The sequence below is a fragment of the Lissotriton helveticus genome, chromosome 4_1 (assembly GCF_964261635.1).
Source record: "Lissotriton helveticus chromosome 4_1, aLisHel1.1, whole genome shotgun sequence".
Classification (NCBI taxonomy): Eukaryota; Metazoa; Chordata; class Amphibia; order Caudata; family Salamandridae; genus Lissotriton; species Lissotriton helveticus.
Window position 1 is genome coordinate 1082438670 of NC_136063.1, and position 11310 is coordinate 1082449979.

At 46.8% G+C, this 11310-nt stretch overlaps 1 long non-coding RNA gene across 4 annotated transcripts; it reads right to left on the bottom strand.

The window, feature by feature from the left end:
- Positions 1–585: 585 nt before the first annotated feature.
- On the bottom strand, positions 586–5362 carry LOC144828992 (uncharacterized). 4 transcript variants are annotated; one of them, XR_013610576.1, is made up of 8 exons: positions 5291–5362; positions 5162–5188; positions 5045–5073; positions 4787–4815; positions 2310–2431; positions 1829–1889; positions 1660–1740; positions 586–1570 (listed from the first exon to the last, which is right to left on the bottom strand). It is a non-coding gene; the product is annotated as an uncharacterized LOC144828992 (long non-coding RNA). The 4 variants fall into 4 exon arrangements; XR_013610574.1 differs by having other exon boundaries at positions 1829–1893; XR_013610575.1 differs by lacking the exon at positions 2310–2431 and adding an exon at positions 4648–4664 and having other exon boundaries at positions 1829–1893.
- Positions 5363–11310: the final 5948 nt, after the last annotated feature.

Consider the following 11310-nt stretch of genomic DNA (forward strand, 5'->3'; position numbering starts at 1 on the left):
GGATGCGGGGTAAATCCACCCATCACAGGCCAAGAAGCGCCTGGAATGGACAAAGGACCTAATCTAATCGCCGTTAAACTGTGGGGAAGGGCGCCATTAAACCAAACACGGTGCTGCCATGCAGAAATCAGAACTTTCTGTGTCCTATAAGGAACATATTCCACGGGCACTGCTGTGTGAGTATAAGTGCGGAACACCTGAGTAGCCGCATCCACAGGAGGAAAAGTCACCCATGAGTAGAAAATCTCAAACGGGTAAGCAAAGCAAAGCGAACTGACGCGTTTCGGGCAGATGAATTAGGGTGTGCCAAAAACTCACCTTAGTACCCAAAATCCCCTACCAGACTAGCATCAGTGTCTCATCAGCTCTTCGTCCTATAGCAAAGTAACCAATGATTAGACAACCCAGAACATGCGAGGTTACCTCAGGAAAAGTGGGAAACAAGAGCACTCTTTCGTTACACTCTCATACCAGTCCAAAACATGGAGTAAAGGGAGACACGAGCAAGTTTAAAATATTTATTTTAACGCCGTGACCTCAGGTGCAGCAGCTTATCTAATACAAGCAGACATGTGATTAGAAATAAGATTATCAGCATTGTTACTATTCCATAAAATACAAAGGGAGAAAGTATGTTATAATGCTAAATGGAAAACAGGCTTAAAATATACCTATATTTCACCCTCCCTTGCTAGTAGGTTATTTTATAACTAAAGAAGGTCTCTTAGGCTTGCATAGACGGCCCCCATACCTCAAGGATTAGCAGGAGTGAATCACATCAAGTTCTGTACAAGTATGCATCATATGAAAGTTCCTAAAGTGTGTTCAATCATGCTTACACAGTGCATTATTAAAGGTGCCAGTATCAGAGGTGGCCACAGCTGCATATATGTTATGGCTAGAACGTGCGCTGTTTACACAAAAGAAGATGCCAGTACTGCGTAGAACTTTAACAAATAACAGTGGACAATGAATCAAACAATTGTTCCAAGAAAGACCTCCAATTCTGTATAAATCTTTTAATTAAATTGTTTTTTTAAAGAAAGATTTTTTGTTGGAAACATTCTTATTTACAATAGAGCAAAATTCGATATACAATTTATTTACACCATAGGTTTTTATTTTTTATTTTCAAACAAAGGCGGGGGGCGAATCTTCACCAAAGTGTTTAGAAAAATTGAGAAACGAAGTTAAAGTTTCTCATTCAAAACATACAGTCACATTACCGCATTCATTCTGTGATACTTTCATACATGTACCTCAATCATTCACTCAGAAAACGTTCAAGAAAAAGACAAAAGTGGGAAAAGATGAATGCGAGTGGGAAAAGTACCTCACCTAGATTTAGCAAAAATCTATATTTTCTGTGGTGGGGTACTATTGGATACCTATTTTACAGAGAATTGTGTGAATCACCAAACAAAGGCCATCTGACAAAGTTTTTTTTCAAAAGAATTTTTTGAATTCTAAATACACAAGATACACCAGATTGGCCTGGACAAAACAAGGTCGACGCGTTTCAAAACCCCTGAGTTGTGGGGGTTCTCTTCAGGACCGTGGGGACCGAATCCTGAAAGACACAAAACAGCTATTCTTATTATCTAGTCTGAGTAAGCAACCTTCAACTATTGCGCATGTGTGCCGCACTCGTGATTTTACCTTATCTTTTAGGAGAATAAGTTAATCCTAATTTCCGGTGGTGAGCAGGGTATTCTCCTACGGAGTCTCTCAATCCAATATCTGTGAATATTATAAATGGAAAGGTTCATCTCTATTCTCAGTCCCGAGGTCTCATCATAACACATAGCTCAGGATTTTGTCAAATTACCTTATTTACATGAAGCCCCCAGTAATCGTCATGCTGTTGGAATTTCTTCTCAATTTGCACTCTGCCTAGATGGAAAACAATGTGTTAAGTATCAAAGAACTGTTCACAAGGATTTGCATCAACATCATGCTTGCTTGCTAAGTTTGCATGTGATTGTTTTGGTTCTGTGCTTGGGCCTGTGCGGTTTCCTTGTATAATGCCATTAAAATGAGAAATGATCACAGGCTTATCTTTTCTTTTCAGGTATTCGGGAAACATGCAGTTGGTCTGTAGTTGGGCATATGCGGTTTCTTTGTGGAACCCATTAAGATCGAGCCTCATATTAAAAAGAGACATGGTCACAAGTTTCTCTTTACTTATCAGATGTTCACGGGGCATGCAGTTTCTCTCATCTTAAGAAGATGCATTGGCACTCATCTATCCAATGTGCATTGTTTAAACGAACGAAACGGAGCTCACAATTATGAGGTTAATTCCGTACCTTAATTGTTTCAGCAGTATTTCTCTTGACGCCGCACCATCTCATTTGGCAGACGCGTTCGCTCTAGTGCAAGCTTCTGGTAACGTCGCGGTTGTGTTGACGTTCCAAAACCGCATTGAATTCTGGGAAAAATAGTTTAACTTAGCGTAACGTCTGGGAAGTGTAGTTCAACAACATGTTTCTTTTTTTTGGAGAGGATTGACAAGAGGAGCTTTATCTACAAGCGGTGAATCTGTGCACAAACACCTGATCTTACTTGAGATGTCCAAATTTGGCGTGGGTGAACCCTTCTTTTGCAGTTCCCCCGTCCGATGGTTATAAACGTTTCATTAGCGTATTTTGGCAAATATTGTTCCAGATATTTTTAAGGTGTCTGTTATAACTTGTGGGTAATATAATTCAACAGAGCTTTTCCTCTTTAAAAGGGAGACTTGGTAATGGGGACTTAATGTCCGGGACTATATTACTGTTACCACATGTGGGATCTTGCTCGAATAATCATCGAAATTCCATATAAGTGCAGTTTAACAAAGGATAGAACGTGCGCTGATCAGTTCGAACAACAGCCACAGTGTTGAAATAACCTTGACAGCCTCGGCACTCACTGTAAGCTAACGAAGCAAGTATAGCGATGCAGAAAAACAAGTTATTCTCATGTGAAGCAAAACACTCAGCCTAACTCCAAACAATATTGAAAGTGTGTGCCGTGTGCAAAGGACAGCAAAAAGGTAAAATGGCGTTTAAACTTCTAATAAGCTCATGCTAACTTAACACAGTGTGAATGCAAGGATCATCCCCACTACAACCCAAAGAGGGGGCAAACCAGGACCCACAGGCACACAAGAGCAGCCTCAGGCTGCCGCGTAGCTGGAGCCTCTTGCTAACAACAGGCACCAACACTTTACCGGTTGAGGGTGCAAACCAGGACTACATTGGACAGCATCGCCAGTGCTGCCAAGGGGTGGCAACACATCACCCCACAAAAGCACCCTAAGGCTCCCGCGGCGTGGGAGCCCCTTGCTAACAACAGGCACCAGCACTTTACCCGACTAGGGGGCAAACCGAGACAACATTGCCCAGCATCTTCAGCGACGCCAGGAGGCGGCAACGCATCACCCCACACGCCGGAGGAGCAAAAAAGCACCCTCTGGCTCCCGCAGCATGGGAGCCCCTTGCTAAAAACAGGCACCAGCACTTTACCTGCTGAGTGGGAAAACCGGGACTACATTGCCTAGCATTCTCAGTGTTGCCAGGAGGTGGCAATGCATCCCCCCATGCACCAGAGGTGCACAAATGCAACCTCGGGCTCCCATGGTGCTGAAGTCCCTTGCTAACAACACGCACTAGCACTTTCCCCAATGAGGGGGAAAACCGGGACTACATTGCCTGGCATCTCATCACCCCACGTGCCAGAGGTGCACAAAAGCACCCTCTGGCTCCCGTGGCATGGGATCCCCTTGCTAACAACAGGCACCAGCACTTTCCCTGATGAGGGGGAAAACCGGGACTATATTGCCCAGCATCCTCAGCGATGCCAGGAGGTGGAAACGCATCACCCCCACATGCTGGAGGTGCTCAAAAACACCCTTGTGCTCCTACATCACGGGAGCCCCTTCCTAATAACAGGCACCAGCACTTTATCCGACAAGGGGGCAAACCGAGACTACATTACCCAGCAGCCTCAGCGATGCCAGGAGGCGGCAACGCGCCACCCCACGTGCCAGAGCACACAAAAGCACCCTCGGGCTCCCGTAACGCGGGAGTCCCTTGCTAACTACAGGCACCAGCACTCTACCCGACGAGGGGGCAAATTGGGAGTACATTGCCCAGCATCCCCAGCAATGCCAGGAGGCGGAAAAGCATCACCCTACATGCTGGAGGTACACAAAAGTGCCCCTTGGTAACAACAGATATTGGGGTGTTGGGGAGTACTCCGCTTTAACTATTTCTAATGCCGATAGTTTCAAATGTTTAAGTTTGGTGCAGCGGCTGATATGGGTCGTCACCCCTGTAGAACTATAACTCTGTTAAAACGAGTAATGATACTCGTGCAGTCGCGCACTGTTCACTTGGTGTGATACACCTAAACCTGTTTAATAACTTGACCACAATATTTCAATTTATATCGTTCAGTTTATCTGTCATTGTCTATTCATCATGACAATCAAACAGATAATACATTCATTATTGTCCTTGTTGTTCAATCACAAATCGATTCTCAAAATAATATTCATTAATAAACATAGTACATTGTTCATTATTCACAAGTTTGCAGATTCAACATCAATTCGACAAATTTACAGTGCATGCCCAATGCATTTCGGTACCAGCCTGGTACCTTCTTCAGGGGCCAATCTGTGAAAATAAATGAATAAAATATGTTTATAGATTCAATGGGTGTGCCCATGGTTGTCTTAAGTATTGTATTCTAAATGCGTGTATTTGTTCAGTGTGCTGTTTGTGTATATATTTCATACCTGTATGAAGTGGTATGTTGCTCTGAAATCTAAAAGAGAGAATATTCAATGAATGCTCATGGAATCCCTGTTTTACAAGAAAACTTGGAAATATCTCGGTAATTGTATTATAGCTATTAGCTTAACTAAATCGTCACAGACTAATTTGTTGGTAAACTGTAAAAACACACAAAATGCCAGCCATTGTGAATTCATAAATGCCTTCGACGCAGTATAATGTCCAATTATCAAAACTAACATTGTGAAAACGCATCATACCTTATTATGCTGCACAAAGAACTGTTGCTCTGTTTGAAAAAAAATCCACAATCACTGAACGATAAGACAAAGGGCCAAGACGCACTACTTTAGCCAATTCGTCCAAAAGCCACGTACCTTTAAACATCTAACTCCGCCGTTTTCCTAAAAACAAACAGAAACCTGACCGTGAGTTTAAAAACTGATTGGAGATGCAAACTCACTGATAGTTTATTCTTAACCACGACCCAGCAATCCTGCACGTACCTCTGTAAAGATTTCTCCCGCCGTTTAACAAGTCACCACTGTCACGAAAACCAACTTTGTCTCGCCGCCATGGGCTGGTAGAATATGTGCGCGATGAAAGTTAGTGAAATAAACGACAGACTGCTCCAAATGCGTGCACTTTCTCTCAACTAATTCTTAGACGCCATCTTGAAACATATGTAATCTGGCACTATCGGGGACTTTATACATGTGACTAGACGCAATATGCCTGTATACTCGGAAACGAAAACACGGGAGCTTATGGTCCTTAAACACAACGTAGCGGGATAATGTCAAAAAATGTAAAACCTCATAATGCTCAGACATGATCCTGTTGTTCAATATGCGCTATGCGCCCTCTACCCTATCTACCCAATTCCGGGAAATAATAATGAACAATAATGATGAATAACACCAAGTGAACAGTGCGCGACTGCACGAGTATTATTACTCGTTCTAACAGAGCCTTGGTAACAACAGGCACATGCACTTTACCTGATGAGTGGGCAAATCGGGACTACATTGCCCAGCATCCTCAGCAATGCCGAGGCGACAACGCGTCACCCCACGTGCCAGAAGCACACAAAAGCACCCTCTGGCTCCCGTAATGCGGGAGTCCCTTGCTAATTACAGGCACCAGCACTTTACTCAACGAAAGGGCAAATCGGGACTACATTGCCCAGTATCCTCAGCAACGCCAGGAGGTGCAAACGCATCACTCCACACGCCAGAGGCACACAAAAGAACCTTTGGGCTCCCGCAGCACGGGAGCCCCTTGCTAACAACAGGCACCAGCACTCTACCAGACGAGGAGGCAAATCGGGAGTACATTTCCCAGCATCCTCAGCAATGCCTGGGGGCGGAAAAGCATCACCCTACATGCTGGAGGTGCACAAAAGCACCCTCGGGCGTCTGCAGAGCATGAGCCCCTTGGTAACAACAGGCACATGCACTTTACCCAACTAGGGGGCAAACCAGGACTACATTGCCGAGCATCCTCAGCGACACCAAGAGGCGACAACTCATCTCCTTCAGAAAACAACTAAAAACTTGGATATTCAATAAGTAAAGCACCCCCCCTCCCTCAAGCGCCTTGAGACCCTCTGGGTGAGTAGCGCGCTATACAAATTTCTGAACTTGAACTTGAACTTGAACTCATCACCCCACATGCCGGAGGCATCCAAAGCACCCTTTGGCTCCCGCAGCAAGGTAGCCCCTTGCCAACAACAGACACCACCACTTTACCCAATGAGAGGGCAAATCGGGACTACATTGCCCAGCATCCTCAGCAATGCGAGGAGGCGGCAACATGTCACCCTACGTTCCGGAGGTGCAGAAAAGCACCCTTGCGTGCCTGTGGCAAAGGGAGCCACTTGCTAACAACAGGCAACAGCACTTTACCAGACGAGGGGACAAACCGGGACTACATTGCCCAGCCTCCTCAGCGACGCCAGGAGGTGGCAAACTCGTCAATCTACATGCCGGAGGTGCACAAAAGCACCCTTGGGGTCCTGCGGCGCGGGAGCCCCTTGCTAACAAGAGGAACCAGCTCTTTACCCAACGAGGGGGCAAACCAGGATTACATTGCCCAGCATCCTCAGCCATGATAGGTGGCAGCAACGCATCACCTCACGTCCCGGAGGTGCACAAAAGCACCATCGGGGCTCCTGCGGCACGGGAGCACCTTGCTAACAACAGGCACCAGCACTTTACCCTACGACAGGGCCAACTGGGACTACATTGCCTGCATCCTAAGCAACGCCATGAGGCAGCAATGCGACACCCCACGCGCCAGAGGGGCACAAAAGCACCCTCGGGCTCCCGTGATGCAGGAGTCCCTTGCTAACAACAGGTACTAGCACTTTACTCAATGCGGGGGCAAACGGGGACTACATTGCTTAGCATCCTCAGTGGCAGCACCTCATCACCCCATGCACAGAGTCGCACAAACGCACTCTCAGCCTCCCGCAACGTGGGAGCCCCTTGCTAACAACAGACACCAGCACTGTACCCAACAAGGGGGCAAACTGGGACTAGATGCCCAGTATCCTCAGCAACATCAGGAGGCAGCAACACACCACCCCACATGCTAGAGGCGCACAAAAGCACCCTCGGGCGACCACAGCACGGAGCCTCTTGATAACAACAGGCACCAGCACTTTACCTGATGAGGGGGCAAATTGGGACTACATTGCCCTGCACCCTCAGTGCTGCCAGGAGGTGGCAACCTGTCATCCCATGCACCGAAGGTGCACAAAAGCACCCTCGGGCTGCTGGGGCGTAGAAGCCCCATGCTAACAACAAGCTCCAGCACTTTACCCGACCAGGGGGCAAACCAGGACTACATTGTGAGAAGTTGGCCTGGCATATGCTGTCCACTAATTTTAGTGGGCACCTTGCACCAGTCCAAATAACGCTTTTCGATGATAGGTTTAAGACAATCTTTATTGAAAGCTATCCTAGTGGTAGTTATGGAGAGCAGCCTTCAGGTAAGTCTTGAAGAAATGTAAAGCAGCTTGGTTTAACAGATTATAAGCTCTTGAATGACCAAATGAAAGGAGAACCACACCAGGTATATATACAATATATGTATTTATTAAAACAGTCTCTACTAACCTTTTTATGATATCAGAGAAGAAGATACACAAGATCAGTACAATACAACTTCAGTAATTAGCACAATATACAATGGGCCCCAGGGGAGACAAAACCATATATTAAGAAAGTGTTCGAAGAACCACGACTTGACTAGACACAGTGCCTAGAGCCTGTAGAATCACCTGGACCCCAAGGAACCACCCAAGGGAGTGACACAGGGGACCTCCGTTAGCTTCTATGGGGAAGTCGCGGTTGGAATTTTAAAGTTAAAGGTCACTTAGGAGAGTACTTTGAGCAAACCCCTTTAGACAACTAGGAGCTGTAATTCAAGCTGTCCTACAAAGGATGTCGAGTGCTGCAGTGTCGGTGCTCGGATTGAGCACAACAAGCCTTGGCAACAGCAACCCATGCAAGAAGAGAAAAGATGCTTCTGTGCGGACCAGCAAGGTCCAGGAGACTCCCCAAGCATTGGAGAGTCAGGGCATGTCTGAAGCAACCAGTGAAGCCTAATCAAAGTTACAGTTGCCTTCACAGGGACCTACCAGTCGACGGACCAGGAATCGCGAACGGACCTCAAGAGAAAACACAAAGGGCCAGCTCACGGAACACTTGTGGAGTGTAGGTCAGCAATCTTCAGTGGAATTGCTGCTCAGGGTCGGGACTACAACCCAAAACTCAGCCTTAGAGGTTGCCTCAAAGCTGATGCTTTTGCAAATGGCTGCAGTGTCCAGGGGTTCGGGTTGCACGGTCTCCACAAGGGATACAGGCCTCAGACTTGCTGAGCGCACAGATCGACCTCAGAGACCACGGGAACCCAACACCTGCGTTGCAGAATTCTTCAGAGTCCGGCGGGAGCTTCAGAGATGCAGACCGGTCAGATGCTTCTTTGGTGCCTGCCAAGCAGGGGAGTAACTCCTTTACTCCAAGGGAGATTCTTCAGTTATCTAGCGCTTTCTAGATTATTGAAGTTCTAGGATTATGTATCAGAGTTTTGTCCAGGTACATCTAAAGTCCTGTAGTCAGGGGTTCCAACTTTATACCCAAGGAAGGGGTGGGACAAACTTTGGGGACCCACCTATGGGAGGGTCAGGAAAGAGGGGTGGCTACACCCATTTCCTGTGTCCAGTTTCATACCAGAGCAGGGGCTGGTAGCCCCTGCAACCGGTTTGAGCTGGACTATGCACTGGGACACCAAATGTGCCCCCAGGGCAGACTTCAAAGCACTCTTGGAGGGCACTCACCCAGCCCCAATACACTAAGGCCTGTCTGGGAGGTGGTGACACCTCCCTGTGAAAGGAAACCTATTGTCCAGGCCTCCCCTGCCAGAGTTTCGTCCAGCAGCAGGAGGGCAGTCTTGTGTCTGCGGCTGGCAGCATCCATTTCGTGATGCCAGGGCTCTGTTAGTTGGTACCAGGTATACCGGTACTGTCATGTCTCTCCCTCTAGAAGTGTGGGATCATACTCCCACACCAGTGGGGTATGATTCCAAAGTGTTTGACACCAAACACGACATGTTTCCATGCAGCCATTCCAAAGTTAGCATTTACCGCAAGGTTATATTGCACTTAAGAGTATATGGTCTGGCTGCATCACAGAACAACCCCAGATAATTGATTCTGAAGGTTGCAGAGGGGCCCTGCTCATGATGGGCATCCTCTTACACAAAACCCAGCACCCTGCCTTCAGGATTGATAAGGCCTGCAATAAGGGTGACTGATAGGTTTATATATGCAGTGATATAACCAATATCTCAGTAAGGGGTGCATACACCCCCTTACACAGGCTGCAGTAGCAGACCTGTTGTGTCATTTTAAATGGCTTCCCAGGGGTGGCACAATACATGCTGCAGCCCTGGTAGGTCTTTGGGGTACCTATGCCCTGGGTACATTGTATACCATATACTAGGGACTCACAAGGGTACCCCAGAATCCAATCTGGAGTGTGCCTAAAGTACATGCAATCATTTTAGAGAGGAAGCAGCTAGGGTGGGGTCCTGGATAGCAGGGTCCCAGCCAGACTATAGTCGAAAAACAGTGATACATCAGCAAAAAGTGGGGGTAACTATAAGAAGCAGATCCTCCTCTCCTACATAACCCCCCAAACGTAAGGACATTAAACTAACCATGACCAGTTGAGTCTTCATGTTCTAAGTGGAAATATCTGGGGAGTTCATCTGCATTGGCATAGTTACTCCCAGGTCTATGTTCCACTGTATAGTCCTTCCCCTGTAGGGAAATGGAACACCTCAAAAGTTTGGGGTTTTCACCCTTCATCTGTTTTAGCCATAAGAGGGGCTTGTGGTCTGTCTGTACAGTGAAGTGAGTGCCAAACAAGTATGACCTCAGCTTCTCCAGAGCCCAAACAACAGCAAAGGCCTCCCTCTCAATAGCTGACCAACGTTTCTCTCTGGGGTTCAGCCATCTGCTAATAAAAGCTACTGGCTGATCCTGACCCTCATCATTCAATTGTGATAACACAGCCCCTACCCCCTACTCAGATGCATCTGTTTGGACAATGAATTCTTAGGAGTAGTTAGTGTAGGAGAGTAGGGTCTGCTTTCCTATGGTCACCCCACTTTTTGCTTTTTGCTTTACTGGTTTTCGACTTAATGTGGCTGTGGGCCTGCTAATCAGAACCACAGCCCAGCTGTTCTCTCTCTACATTCATACCATGTACTTTAGGTACATTACCAATTGGGAATTGGGTCACCTTTGTGAGCCCATGTATAGTTTACCATAGGTACCCTGGGCATAGGTGCATCCAAGGCCTACCAGGGGCTGCAGCATATATTATGCCACCCCTGGCTGGCCATCCAAACTGACACAACTGGCTGATCACTCAGCTGGGGCAAGGTTGTGTAAGCACCCCTTGCTTAGATATAGTATTCCTATATCTAACATTATATATAGACACATATGCACCTATAAGTAACTCCTATGGCAGGCCTTAACAATCCTGAAGGCAGGGTGCTTGGTTTTATGTGAGATGAGGCTCTAGCATGAGCTGAGCCTGTCTGCAGCTTTCGGAACCATGTCCTTATAGCTGTTCTATGATATAGCCATACCATATACTCTTAAGTGCATTATAATCCTCGCGGTTAAATGCTAACACTGGTTTGGCTTTATCAAAACATGTTGTGTAAGGTGTCATACACTTTGGAATACTACCCCCTCGCCAGTTCTGGCGACAGGGGTAGCATTCCACCCTTCTAGAGGGAAAAGACATGTTGTTCCTGTTAATCCCGGTTAAAGTAACCAGAGCCTCAGCATCACAAAATGGATGCTGCTGCCACAGACACAAGTCTGACCTCCTGCTGCTGGGAGTCCTTCCAGCGAGGGAGGCTTGGACAATAGGTTTCCTGTCTTGGGAGGTGCTAGCACCACCCTAGACAGGCCATAGTGTATTGGGGCAGGGAGGGCTGA